The following is a 15,760-nucleotide window of genomic DNA, read 5'->3' on the forward strand; positions in this document are numbered from 1 at the left end:
TAATAATGATAGTATAATAAAACCAGCAATTTTGCAACTACGAATCTCAATCGAAATTCACGTCCGACGAATAGACGGTCAGGTTTGGTAGTTTTGATGAATGTATTTTCCCATTTGTGAAACGTGCGGACGGGTGTTGTCGTGGAGCAGGATCGGACCACTTTTGTTTGCCAGTTGCGCCGCTGCTGACGCAATTTTTTGTACATTTCGTCATTTTCCTCACAATAGAACTCTGGTGTGATGCAGAAAGTTATAGTGAATTATACCGACCTCTGACCACCACCATGGTCCGTTTGTGATGAGTCAGTCTCCACCAAGGTCCTCTGAACCTCATTCTGGATTACTGCGGGTCAACCACAGGGCTCATCTTCGAGGCTAAAATATCCGGAATAAAATTTCGCAAACGAACATCAACCCTATCATTGCCAAAAGCCTGATTGATTTTTTGGGCTGCAGCACTTTGGCTCAATTTGAGTTCGTGGAGAAAAATCGGCCAAACTTCGGCCAAAAAAGCTGGAATTTGGAAGGAAGTGTACAAAAAATAAATAATAAATAAAATAAATAAGTGATGCACACCGTTATGAGTCTTTAGTCGTTTTTCCGACAGATATATTTGAAAATCTACTTTCAGAGTTGCCATTCTAATGGTTTTTTTCATTGAAACACCAAAAAAAATCGTTTCTAAAGTTGTGCTGAACATCTTCGCTGTCTGAAAAGATCTTCCAATCGATTTGGCTGAAAGCCATACGGATCCCCATCGTAATCTTCCCATCTTGAACACAACCATCGATGGAGAAATGTAAACGCTCTAGAGTAATCCGCCTATATCAAGCGAGATTCCTTGAAATGATCATAGAACCAATAAAGCATGGCTTTCGTTAATTAACGAGATCATCGGCCAGGTGTCTGAGAATCACAGGTGCAAGGAAGTACCGGGATTCCTTTGATCTCCGATATTTATCTCCGGTATTTATAGTGCAGTTGAGAGAGATTCGAATTGACAATATAGATGACATTCAAGTAAGTGGTGAAGTACTGCAAGACGATAGGTCTAAAGGATAGTATATTGAGAGTTTTTTCACCTATTTTTATATCATTCGAAATGGAGGCAATAAATTCAAAAAAAACGAAATGCTAGTTGTAAAAAAAGATCATTCTGAAGTCTATCCAAATCCAAGATAGAGTAAAACAAAACAAAACCGAAGTGTGATGTTCACGTGATCGCCCAGTGTCAGATGGAAAGGGCAGCGTTCATTGGTGAATTCACCTTCTTGGTACGAGTTCGGTACCAGCACAGGGTTGTAATCAGTCGTTTGCGTGTTTATGTGGCGTGCGTTATAGTATATTGTTTAAAATTGTTTTCCAAGATGTCCAGTACAGACACTGCTGATGACACTGTGAGCTATCCTCTGAGTCCAGCCAGGAAACGACCCAAAAAAAGACATTTGAGTGTTGAGATGAAAGAAGTGATTTTAAATGTGTTCAAGAAAGAGATGGAAGAAATTGAGACATCGACGAAGTCGTATCAAAAGTTTCCGATAAAATTGGAGAGTGTTGCGCTTCGATTTACAATGTTTTACGGGAATATAAACAAAATCATACGTTTTCCAAACCAAATACAAATCAGAATCGTCAAACCAAACCATCAATAGATGATGCTGATGAACATGCAATCAGGAGGAAAGTGCATGAGTACTTTTTCAGAAATGAAATACCCACGATAGACAAAGTACTCACAGAAATAAATGAAGATGTTTTATTGCCAAGTTTCAAGCGGTCAACATTCCATTGAATTTTGTATGGAAAAAACGAGGGCGCAATACTTTATTATTGGATAGAGAGGAAATTATGTTATGGAGGAGAGAGTTTTTGACCAAAATTAAATATTATAGGGAACAACAGAGAACAATTTATTATATGGATGAAACCTGGGTTAATGCTGGTCATATTACCCCTAAAGTATGGGTCGATGAAACTGTGACCTCATCTAGGAGGGCCTTTCTAGATGGACTATCCACCGGATTAACAAATCCTTCAGGTAAACTTATATTAATATTAAGACCTGCCTCAATCTCAATATATAAAAAGTAACCCTAGTATTTGTTCTATTCACTTACATACCTCTTCATAATTTCAGGTAAAGGAAAACGGCTTATTATTTGTCACATCGGCAATGAGAATGGGTTTATTGCTGAAGGGCTGTGGTGTTTCGAGTCGAAGAAAACTGGAGATTATCACGAAGAAATGAACGGTGAATCTTCCGAACAGTGGTGTTCCAAAGTTCTTTGATGAGGCTTTGAAAACAGTCACAGCGGAGAAATGGAAGAAGTGTGTTTGGCATGTGATATCGGAAGTCGCGACAAAGATGTGGAAGCTTGATAACATAATAGAGGCACAAATCTAGCTATCGATAATTAAGATTGGTGAGGATGACACTACTGATGAAGAGACAAATTCATCCAGTTGAATAATTTTGATTAATATTCCTTTCGATTTTACATAAAATAAAAATTATCAATAAAGAAATAATTACGTCTCTTTTCATATAATGCTTGAGTGCGCTGTGAAAAATCCAATGAAAATCTTTTTATATTACACATATTATCTGCATTTTTCCCGTTAAACTGCAAAACTTGTGCATTTCACTCGTTATTATAAAAAAGTTTTCCTAAGTATGATATAGCATTTGCGATCAACAAGATGTTGGTTCTGAATACGACCCTGGCCAATTCTTGGGATTTTCAATATCACGTGCGTAGGGCATGTCAATGTTTACATCCACTCTATCTTGGATTTGAATTTGCTTTAGTTCCAAAAAATAGGAAACTTATGTCCGATTCAATTGACCTTGACAGTTTCCAGGATAACAATAAAAAAGAATCGGCTGAAAAACGGTCTTCATATAGGAGGTCCAAACAAATAATAAACTGGCTCACTATTCCAAACGCTTGGCTGATCCTTGAGACTGTACTGAAAAATTGCAGGGTATTGGATAATGAAAAAATTATACACTAATATATCTAGATTTTACTCATCGCTTTTTCAAATCCAAAAATAAAAACCTTGACATAATCCCCATTACAATTTAGTAAGAAAAAGCTCACTTCTGGCTCAAATTCTAGTAAAGAGTGTGAAGTCTGTTAATTTTGGAGCATTGTGGCAATGCATTGGTTTAATGTAATGATGAATGTTAATTTATCATCATATAACATAACAATAATACACAGTGCATTTTTTGTCGTCCACCCCTTTTATTTTATGAACGGATCAACTCAAAAAATTGAAATTCGGGATAATGAAATTAATGGATGAATACATTATTTTGAAGTGGAATTGACAGATGAAACTTCAAAGATGACAACTGGGCGTTATCTGGAAAGAAAGGGGGGTCTTGTGACACATAATTTTGAAGCTCCTGACGAATACTTCGCAACCCTGGAATATGAAGTCAATTTCACTTCAAAATAAAGTATTCATACATTAATTTCATTATCCCAAATTTAAATTTTTTGTGTTGACTCTTTCAAAAATTAAAAGAGGGGGGGGACTTGAAGAAATGCACCGTATATGCTCAGAATTTTCAATTTTTGCAAAAATATAGTCGGCAGTGAAGATTCAACTAGTAAGAGGAAGACTAGTTATATCTAGTGACTTTTTTTTTATTACTATACTAATACCAAAGCGAATTCATTATCATTCGATCAGAGTACGGCATATTCTGTAATATGAAGGCATCTATGAATGATATATTTCTAGTTCAAAGCCTAACAACTACAGGATGGCGACGGTATATTCCTTTACAGAGTCGCCATCTATTGAATCGACAAAGAACTCAATCCGCGAATACCAAAAATAAAAGGGGGCGCCACAAGGCGGTCAGTTCCAAAGCCACGCTTCGACATTGATCGCCGACGAGGTTCGCCTTCTACCTTTGACTGCAGCTTTCACTGCAAGGCATCTAAGTGGAAACTAGAGCTAAATCACTACGCATTCGTGATTACAAATACTTGAAATCAGATCGGCACTGAAAGAGCATGTTTATTGTATATCTCAATATCAACAATTTCAGATGAACAAACGAATGAAATCATTTCATTTCATGAAATTTTCAAAGATATATGTAATATATTCTTGAGAATCTTAGGAAAACATATGTTTCTTTTAGTTTTTGTATCTTCCTGATTTCAGTCCATACACTATACAGGAATAGAATAAAATTGTACAGACACACAATTTCCTAGCATTCAATTTTCAAATTTGACGAAGTCATTTTCGACCGATAGCTTTATAAAACAATACATAAATTCCGACAAAAAAACGAAACAATTTTCCGTTATAATGCTCCCACAGAATAATCCGTCCGCTATCCAAATTGGAGGCGATTTCGAAAATAAATTGGTAATTTGAAACAGTTTAATGCCGGATAGGACTTGATTTATGCTCCAAATTATTTTTAATACACACGTTGAACATCAGTAGGCCAGTAACAACCTCATTTGGTTGAAGGAAAGTACGAGAATACCATATTCCAGGCTGGGTAATGGGATAAATTGGTTTTTAGAGAAACATCTCATTAGTACTAGTTTTGAATAACAATGTATGTCGAGACAAAGTCCTTGTGAAGAATTTGTTTAGTAGCTGAGAATATATAAGCAGATTATTGCACTAAGAAAATTCTACGAGACACATATTAGAAAACAGTACCATGATTCCAATAATAATGATAATAATATAATATATCGTATTGTAATTATTATATACTATTATCATTATCTACTAGTATTGAACTGAAATTATATATTTCATTTATGTTATATCCATGTGTGAACTAGCATCACTGTCGACGGCAACGATGGAGGCAAATGATGGCTGTGGGCAGAATTACACATTTCTTTTGTTGCATTGTTTTTTTGGTAGTTGAGGATTCATAAAAATAGATAAGGTATGGGTGGATACAGTTCGTTGTTCAGTAACCTTCTTAATCATTATTGAAATAAAAGGTTGTTCAAGTGGAGATTCAATTTACCTTATTTTCTCAAGTTCATACATGTAACGGGTGATTTTTTAGGGGTATAGGATTTGATTATCAAAACAACACAAAAAATTTGAAAAAATTTACGAAATCCTTATTGGAATCGATAGAACGATCAATGTGATTTAATGTTTGAAGATGATTTCATGCAAATGTTGTCCGTGGCTCCGCTTTAGGTGGTCCATTCGCAAGGTCCAATTTCGGCACACACTCTCTAACATATCGACCGGTATTTTACGTATAAATGCTTCAATATGGGCTTCCAGAGCGTCAGTCGTTGCTGGTTTATTCCTGTAGACATGAGCCTTGAGATGACCCCACAAGAAATAGTCCAAAGGCGGTAAATCACACGATCTAGGCGGCCAAATGACGGGACTCAAACGTGAGATAAACTGTTCACCGAGACTCTTAATTGGCCATTGTTTCGCATGCCGTGTGGCATATGGCACCGTGTTGTTGAAACCACATATCAGGCATGTCCAATTCTTCCATTTTGGTCAACAAAAAGTCGTTAATCATCACATTCGCCATTCACAGTAACGTTCCGGCCATTGAAGCAGCCACCGACCCATAATCCACACCAAACAGTGACTTTCTCGGGATGCATCGGTAGCTTTTGCAATGCTTGTGGCTGGTCTTTGCTTGTTAACGTATGCGTTCAACCAGAAATGAGCCTCGCCGCTGAACACAATTTTTCGATAAAAATGTGGATCTTCCTCCAACTTTGTCAGTGCCAATTCACCAAATGTTAGACGTTGTGAGAGGTTGGGTGGCTTCAATTCTTGCACCAGCTGTATCTTATAAGGTTTTACACCCGAATCCTTTCGCAAAATTTTCCAGGTAGTGGAGTAACAGAGGCCCAATTGCTGTGAACGGCGGCGAATCCACATTTCACGGTCATCACGAACACTGGCGGATACAGCCGCAATATTTTTTTCGGTCCTCACTCTACGTATGTGTGTTGGTGGTTTAATGTCCAATAATGTAAACTGGGTTCGAAATTTAGTCACAAGTTTCCGAATAGCTTCCTCAGTAGGCCGACGAAACTGCCCATGAATTGGAAGAAGTGCACGATGCATTTTCTTCACCGAGCATGAATTTTGATAATGGAATTCAATAATTTGCAAGCGTTGTTCATTCGTAAATCGATTCATGGTTAAATTATAGACCAAACTGAACAAGTTTGATAATGACACAAGACACGATTCATGCGTGATCTGTCAAAAACAGTGTTGCCAAAAAGATACCATGAAAAATATCACTCATAAGTTAGGCTAATACAAGAGATTGGAGGTTCTTGCAGTCCATTACAATCTACATTTTTCCGGGAGCACGAACTTTTGCAACGAGCTAGATAGGCACTAGTTTCTGATATAATCAGAAGCATTCTTCCGCTGCATCAAAAGGAGCTATTCTCCGCTCTCCATTATGTAAATCCTCAGTTATGCAGCCAATTAGAGACGAACAATGCGGCGAGCAATATTTTTTCAACAATAACCGACGCATGACGCTCCAGTTGTTCCAATTCCAACAACATTTCATTTGTTCTCCGGTATTTGTCGATAAACAAAGCGAAATAACGTCTTATTGTGACCGCACGCATCCCATGTAAGGGGAACTTCTTGCGACACTCGAGATTCTATTGTCCGTCCTTAAATTATTTTAAATTGGTGCGCAAATTAGCCTGAACAAAGGATCGGCTTTCTCGACCATGCCCATTATGGTAACTGCTACCAATTAACGGTATGTACGACTGCCCAATCACTCTCATTATGCATTTAAGATTTACCTTAAGAGGCATTGCGGCAGGAGGCGATTAGGCCGCCCGTGTTCCAGATTTATATCTCTTGTAATGTTGAATTTGCCGGCCGTACTGCTACTTGCGTCGCCTCGGTTTCTGTTAGATTAAGTTATTTGGAATAATCGATGGTATCGATTCAATTCAATTCGTTCATTACCTTTTTTGGTGCGATAAAGACATTAGTCATAAACATAAAATCACAATATACACACTATAAAGGTACACTTTTGAACATATACACTTATTAACCCATATACACAAATATATATATATATATATATATATATATATATATATATATATATATATATATATATATATATATATCAAGTTTCAACAATACACAGACAGAAAAAGATAGTTCATCCATACAAATTATGCAATGGAGACAATACTCATTAAACTGAAATAATAACATACACACTATACAAATACATATAAAAATCACAATATACACACTATATAGGTACACATATACACATATGTACATATACAAATGTACACTTTTACACATGTATGCATACACGAATGTGTATCAAGTTTTAACAATACAGAAATAGATGAAACTACTTCTTGCTTACAAATTATGCAATGAAGACATTACTTAGGACTATAAAATAACGATATACACATTATATCGGTACACTTTTAAATATATACACATATATACCTACATATACAAATGCACATCAAGTTTTAACAATACACAAACAGATACGGATAGTTCATCCATACAAATTATACAACGATACTCATAAATATAAAATAACAATATACACACCATACTCATAGTGTGTATATTGTGTATAAATGTATCTAAAAGTACACTTTTACACATGTATGCATACACGAATGTGTATCAAGTTTTGACAATACACAAATAGATAAAAATATTTCTTCCTTACAAATTCTGCAATGAAGACAATACTCATGACTATAAAATAACAATAAACATACTATATAGGTACACTTTTGAATATATACACATATACATATGATAGTGCAGTGTCAAATGTGAAGCCAAGATCAGTAAATGTTTCTGGTCTCACCAGGGAAACGTTTTCTATTGAATAATCAAAGATCAAGATATTCGTTTTCAAACTGTAGGACATGACCTTACATTTATTCGGGTTCAGTGACAAGTTATTTCGGTAACACCATTTTACAACCTGTCCTACGTTAGCTGAGAGGTTCACGCAATCATATATGTTCTCAACGAGGCAGTATAGTTTTAGATCATCGGCATATAAAAGGAAATACACATCTATAACATCTGCAATATCATTAATGAATATATTGAAGAGCAACGGTCCCAGATTTGAACCTTGTGGACCACCGGAAGAAGCACTATATTCGGTAGATTTGAAACCATTGAGCTGGACATATTGTTTTCGATCCCGTAGATAGGACTGAACGAGTGCGATTAAGGATGGAGATAATCCAAAGGCTATATACATATATAGGTACACTTTTACACATATAGGTATGCATACACAAGTTTCAACTAATTGTTAAATTTCATTATCAATTGTATATCAATTGTATATATAGGATTACTAGTCGAGAGAGTTTTCCTTCTTTTTAATTCTTTGATAGAAGTTGCTCTTATATTTCTCGACAGCAAGTTATAGTAGAATTTTTCTACTTTCTACTTCTAAAGCTTCTCAGATGTATGTTATCGTGATTTCTTGTCGAATAACTGTGAGTATCCGGGAATGCAGAGTCTCAAGAGGCAGGCCATCCCAAAAAATGCTACTCAATAGTTGTTTTTTTGTTCTGTCTCTCAGAGCTTTGATCTTTTTTGTCCTGAATTTTTAAATAGTGAAGTAATGCCCCTACCCCCCCATTCCTCCAACTTCGTTACATTCTGCATTCCCAATAAAGCAAATCGAAACAATAGAAAGAAGTTCTTCGGGGGCGACTTCATTTCCATATAAATTCTCCAGTTTAATCTGCAGTTGGTGGTGAAGATGGTATTTTAATATGCAGCATCCCGGACTAGTATCAGAACGTGCATCGCTAAGAGATCGTGACGTCACGTGCGTCAATTGTTCGAGTTCGCATGGCAATGTTGATTCTCTGCATTGATGGCGACTAGAGTGAGTTACACGGTTCAAATTGTCCATTATAATACGGTCAATCCAGACATTGGAAGGTATATAGATTTACAACAAGCTGCAAACCCGTGTAATTGTTCAAAACATAGTTGAGAATAAGATTTTAAAATTCCGAATGATTGCGATGCCTGGAAAAAAATGTATTCGAGTTCAAAGGTCAAAAATCTCGAAAAAAATTGGTTTTTTGCGATATTCAGGAAAACGGTAAGTTTTATCATAAAATAACTTCAGTTGAAAATTGTAGATCATGAAATTCTCTACAAAAAATGTATCAACCCTTTTTTTTCTTAGAGCCACCATTTCTGAGATACGACGAGTCAAAAGTTGTAAAAGTTTTAATCGTCATTATATGCACACGTTTCCACGCCACCTATGAAGGTAGTGTATTTAGCGCTTTTTTTCAAACGTGGTTTCCCCAGTAAGCCTATTCCATCTGTCTGTTGTAATTCTGTCAAATTGAACACTTGCATAATAAAATTTATTAGGAAGGGTTGGAAATTATAAAAGCGATTGAAATTTGAAAAATGTAAAAATTTATTCATCTGAGTCACACCCTTCAAATAATTCTTCATGTCGTTTTTCTTCTTGGTCTTCTTCTTCTTCTTGATCCTCTTCTTCTTGATCTTCTTCTTCTTCTTGATGTTCATCTTGGATGTAGGTAAACTGCGTCAAGAGTGATGTATCGCATGTTTCCTCGTTGGTACCAATGGATCCTCCACTATTGGTGATTCAGCATTAGAACATGACTGGCCTTGACAATGTGTACATGCCAAAGAACACAGCAGCAGCCTGAATAGGATCTAATGCATTGTCGACCAACTTCCAAACCCAGTCTTTTGGGTCTAGCTGATAACCAAGCAAAAGTAGATAAACTTTTTGACGAATATATTTCGGTTTGACTTTGAGCTTTTCCTGGCTTCAGAAAGAAAATAGTTTTTTCAGGTGGAGTTCGAGCAGTAAGAAGTTCGAGTAAGTCTACTTCTTCACCAACAACAATAGTTGTATTTGTTCTATAGCTGTATCAATAATCAGTACGTCGGCATCGTTATTAGCCTGTTTAACTAATATTTTCGCCAATAAACTTATCCTTCAACATAGAAATTAACCGAGATTTGTTGTGAGTATTTGCAAGAAATTTCTTTCAACTGATACAAACAGTCATGAGTTCGTAGCATACTTATGCATATAATGACGATTACAACTTTTATAACTTTTTGACTCGTCGTATTTCAGAAACGGTGGCTCTAAGAAAAAAAAAGTATTGACACATTTTTTGTAGAGAATTTTAAGGTCTGCAATATGTATCTGAAGTTATTTCATGATAAAACTCACCGTTTTCCTGAAAATCACGAAAAAACAATTTTTTTCGAGATTTTCGACCTTTGACCTCGAATAAATTTTTTTCCAGGCATCGCAATCATTCGGAATCTTATTTTTAACTATGTTTTGTACAATTACACGCATTTGCAGCTTGTTGTAAATTTATGTACCTCCACTCTTATTTTTTAATCTAATTTGACCGGATAAACTATCCCAAAAGACGAAATAATTCATTATCATGATGAGCATATTTTTTTTCATTTGCTGTAAAATTTCGATTTTTACAGTTATAGCGACGCCTAATATTTTCTAATCCCCTTGAAATTCCAGTCGAATTCCTTTCTACGACTCTGCTCTGAATTACTGATGCAACACGAGTGCTACGAAGATATCAAAAAGTTACGGTACAATTTATATATGTCTTTATGACCTATCATACTGTGGGAACCCGATGGTGATCCATATAAATTATTCATTTATGGTCGCAATTAGTTCGTTAATATATGGTGGACAATATTGTATTTAATAATGTTGACTGTCGAACGATATAAACAGAAGTTCACAGAATATGGTTAATTTGAGTTGTAATATGTAGATGTATGATTTTTGACATTGATCGCAATTATTTCTCGTACTGGAAAACAACTACTTCCTTGGCTGATACCTCGGTGGACATTGCGTTCTTTCCGACAAGTATTTATGCATGCTGCCTCTCAAATAGTCTCACGAAGCTAGATCTGGTAAGTGAGGTGGATGTTCCAATACAGAGTATCGTTCTTTCACAAGTCTGATCGATTCCTTCTCACTTCTGTAAGGAAAGTTGCTAAAACTTACAGGTAATATTCTCCATTTAGTCATGGATGTCAAAAATAATGATCAACGTAGCCCTGCATTTCGATTTGCACGCTCGAGCTATCTTCAGTCATGGTGACTGGGCATTGGTTGGTGCTTAGTTTCTGGGTGAAAGGTAACACCATTATACCCCCGAAACAAATATACAATCCAAACAGTGGACTGCAAAGGGGGAACTGCCACAGCTTCTAATTTTTGAAATAGTCATGGATTCATCTCAATGGATTATCTTCAAAAAGAAAACACCATCTGAAAAGCATACTACGCATTATTACTTGACAAACTGGGGAAGAATTCGCATAAAACGGCTACATCTGCAGAAAAAGAAAACTCTGTTTCACCAAAACAACTCACCGTTTCACACCTCAGCGGTTTTCATGGCGAAAATCTACGAGTTACGGTTTGAACTGCTTGACCATCCCCCTAATTCACCAGATCTAACCCCAAAAGACTCATCTCTCTCATCTGAAAATTGCTCTCTTGCTCTCGGAGAATAGAGAGATGTTTGTCAAATGCAGTGACAATCACCTTCTTGAACAATTATTTTTCTGTGAAAATCGCCGAGTGATATATGGACGGGTTACAGAGGAAGTAGCATCGCTGGGAGAAGTGTGTAGCCTGAAAAGGAGACAATGTTGAACGATAAAGAAAAGAAATTGAAAAAATGTCTTGTTAGGTCGGAAATTTCTCATATCACCTTCGTATTCATGTGAAATTTGTCTGTTTCTTTGTCGATGGCTACAACTTTGGTTACTGCACGAATACTCGAATGAAGATCTTGACGAATGGAGTCGTCTATTACTCTCAAACCGTTGCGCAATTGAAACAAATCCCATTTTTCCGACAAGCGGCAGATCCATGGTCGGTCACGACTACAGCTGAGCAAGCTGCTGTAGTTCAACTGGCTAGACTGTGGAAGGGATATGTGAGGCGACTCGTCAATATGGCATTCAATTGAAGAAAACTGGCCGATACTTGAGAATGATTGAATTGAAGAAAGTCAGCATCGGCTTTGTAGTATTTTAAGTTACTCCTGAAGGGTTCAATTTTGAACCAAAGCATTTAGTTTTTCAACCAATGTTTAAAAGAAGAAATATCTCCGAGATTCATCCAATTGAAGACCAAATTGCAGATTGTTATGCTTCTACCAGAAATTCCTTTCCTGGTTATTTTTTTTGGACCACGCTGCTATTTTTTCCCAAAGTCCACTTAATCCTTAGGCTCCACCTCCACTCCACCACCACCACCTCCACTCCTGAGCCTTTTTTGGTTTTTGAGCCGTCTCTATATATGCGTATTGCATTTGTAGCATCTGTATTTTGGTTGCAGCAAAGGTTGCAGCTTGCAGCAAAGGCTGCGCAGTCCAGAGGGGTCAGACCCTAATTAATTCCTTTGTTCAAACAGGCCAGTTGCTGTATTTCATATAATTTTTGGATGGCCGTTGCTTGTGGAACTTTCAGTTCCCATACAATGGCTCCATACGTTAACATAGGTCTTATTATTGTAGATACAGGTGACCACACGGTCACCTGGATCTACACTGAAAGACCCCATGCGTGTCCCACTGTCCTCCAACATTACCTATAAGCTTATGGTATTATACATTGAAAGTTTTTGAAGCAGAGAAAGAAATTAGATGTCTCATTTCGGAACAGACCACCGAAGAAACAGACCACAAACGATGAAATATTTTGGCAACAAATGAGTTTTAATATGGCATTCGACCTTGAGGCTTGCATTCCCGTTATTTTCTAGCCACCCCTCGTAATCGCAAACTGAAGAAGTCAACATGGACTACTGCAAGTAAAAATGAATGGACCACAATTGTCGAGCTGTGGTTACATAAATCAAAAGAGCACGAAAGTACGTTTCCGTATGCGATTCCGGGTTTGAATTTCAACTAATAACAGCCTCCGTAGTAATGTGCACGCTCCGGAATTCCAAATGGCTCTATTCAGGTTCAGTCTCATAATATATTCATGGTCAAAATTGATTTATTCACTGTAATAAAGAAGCCGCGTCATAATATTTATTCGACGGAGCGAGTCGGCTAGCATGGACCACTTTCCGAAGATAATAGGAGAAAAATAAACTGAATAAGAAATGTGCATATTTGACAGTTTTTCCATGATCGAAAAAAATTGGCCATAGTGATACCACGTACATCAGAATGAGAGTTCGCAATGGTGTAAGACTGAAAGTTTGTGAGCCCGGAAAAGTCTGGAATTTACAAAATGAGCTGTAAGAATTGCCTCAATAAGTATGTTGGTCAAACAGGGCGTGTCACAGAAACTCATTACAAGGAACATAATCAGATATTACCTAGTTCTATGTGCTTTCATTCGTTTACCCATCTCCTTACTCCTTCGGAGCTCTTATTACTGACGTTTGACGAAGCCCCACTAGTAGCTTGGAAAAATATATTGTCAATATCATCATTTTTTACAATGGATATATCAGGTACTTATATGTTGCAATTCGGATTGTTTTCTCTCTGTACTGCATTGCAGCTCTTATTTCTTTTCGAAAATATACAGGATTCCGTTCTAGAAAGCCCCGTTAGTATTATCTTCAGAAATATTATTCTTCACCATGGATACATTTAATTCTACCCAGCTTTAACTGTAACGCAGACTGCGATTCTAAGAATTGCATTTACCGGATTACTTTGTGAGTGCAGCAAATCCCACATCAGTGAAAATGGAAGGCCATTCAAAGACCGCATTGCCGATCACAAGAGAAATTCACAGCGAGAAAAAACAAACAAATTGAAAATAGCAGAGTATGTTTGGACTCATTAACATAACATCCAGTATTCCCAAGCTGATATCAACCACAGAGAAGAACACTGGGTTGAGAGAAAGTTCAAAGAAGCTGCATATATGTTGTGAACCATCGGTGAACCGTCAGGATGAATAGACCTCTGAAGAAGCCAGTCACTCGTGCTGGCGAAACGTTAGGATACAGTTCCAAACCACGACGGCCTTCAAACTCGAACGAAGATCGTAACACTGTTTCCCAGATTGTTTGTATGAAGATGGAGTTGTAGAAAGTCGAAAACTGTTTTCCAGAAAAAGATTACATTCCACAACGTCACCATTATAAAGAAAAGCAAGTTCCCAGATTTCAATCCTTCAAATAATTAATTTTTTCAGACATCATTCCTAAATAAGAGTTACCAATTAAGTAAATTCTCCAGAGGTATATATCACGCTGTAATTTTTTCGGGACGATTAAAATCATCAGAGAACAACCTGCTACCAAATCCTCTACCACAAATATGTTCCTAGTGGTTTATCCTCCGCGTGTCTCACCCTGTATGCAATTAATCTCAGAGACAGAAACTTTGAGAACTTCAACAGTGCTCAGAACAGGCCTCGCAGAGAACGAATCAACTAGAGTATAGATATCTGGCTCGAGTGTGGTGTCTACCTTAGTTTGGACATAACTCCCAACTCACTTTGAAGTTTCGAGTGGTGATAAAGAACTTTGGCGAGTAACTTGTACAGGTCGTAGGGGTCCAGAGTTGGAAAGTGAGGGAGGCTGCGGCAGAAGTCAATACATAATTTGAGAGCATGGGTTGAAGTGGATTATATTCATCAAGGAATGAGGAGGAATCTATTATCATCCATTTGTAGGATAACAAAGAATAAATTTCAATTTTCCTCGTACTGGAAATGTATGTCCCATGTTTCAGTTGATTACTATCTTCAAGCGATTCAAATTGAACGTTCAACATTCAATTTCTCAATAATGAATGAACCAGCTTCTGAAAAAATTACAGAAGTCATAGAGGGACGATAGATTTTTCAAATGATGTATCACCCATTGAACAAAATAGGGGGTGTAACTGTATGTAAGTCATTTCAAAGTTTTCGTTACTATGGATACTAGTAAAGCTGGATGATAGTGTTGACGGGATACAAATACAGGAACGATAGCCCAAAGTGATGTTTTGACATCCGCAAATGAACTCCATTGAAAGTTACACCCTGCCTCGAATGATAAATTTCCACCTATCACTTCCACAAATTGTCACAACATACATCCAGCTAGGAATTCCTTACGAAAACATTACTTCGTTTACGACTTGCTTTCGTCGGATGTTTTGCCATGCCTCTATGATCTACTCCAACAAATCTCGTAAACGAATGTGAACGTGCTTGACAAAGAGACCAGCAGATTTATATCTTGTGACGGCGACTCGAATTCACCCTTGTTTATAAATAAGTCTCATTCATTTCTTCACACCGAGGTTTTGAGGTATGCAGGGAATATAGCACCGTAATAATTTTAGTCGGAGAGATGGAAATCTTGAAGAGTGTCTAGGACGAGTAAAGTTGTAGTCTGGTTCACATGAACTCGATTTAGCTCTTTTTGGTGACATTTTTCAGCCCTGTCCAAAAATTAAGACCAAAGTGTCATTCGATTCGTATTTTTGCCTTGAAAGTTAGAAAATTACAAAAGTTATAAACAATTAAGTGAAAAAAAATGGGCTTTAGTTTTTTCTAATATCTCGGGAATTTTTCAAAATTTTGGAAATTTGAAAAAGATTTGAAAAGATCAATGATTTTGCGTAAAAAAAGTCCTGACTCCCGAAACTGTATCTCGATTATTTATAATTTTTACAGAGCCCTG

The 15,760-nt window shown here is 36.8% G+C and overlaps 1 protein-coding gene across 1 annotated transcript in view; it reads left to right on the forward strand.

The window, feature by feature from the left end:
• Positions 1–15,760, forward strand: part of wb (wing blister) — a 155,227-nt gene that overhangs the window by 95,562 nt on the left and 43,905 nt on the right. The window lies entirely within an intron of this gene.

Source organism: Leptinotarsa decemlineata, unplaced genomic scaffold (genome assembly GCF_025532065.1).
Source record: "Leptinotarsa decemlineata unplaced genomic scaffold, Ldec_3_MD MMD2_P_RNA_scaffold_5, whole genome shotgun sequence".
Classification (NCBI taxonomy): Eukaryota; Metazoa; Arthropoda; class Insecta; order Coleoptera; family Chrysomelidae; genus Leptinotarsa; species Leptinotarsa decemlineata.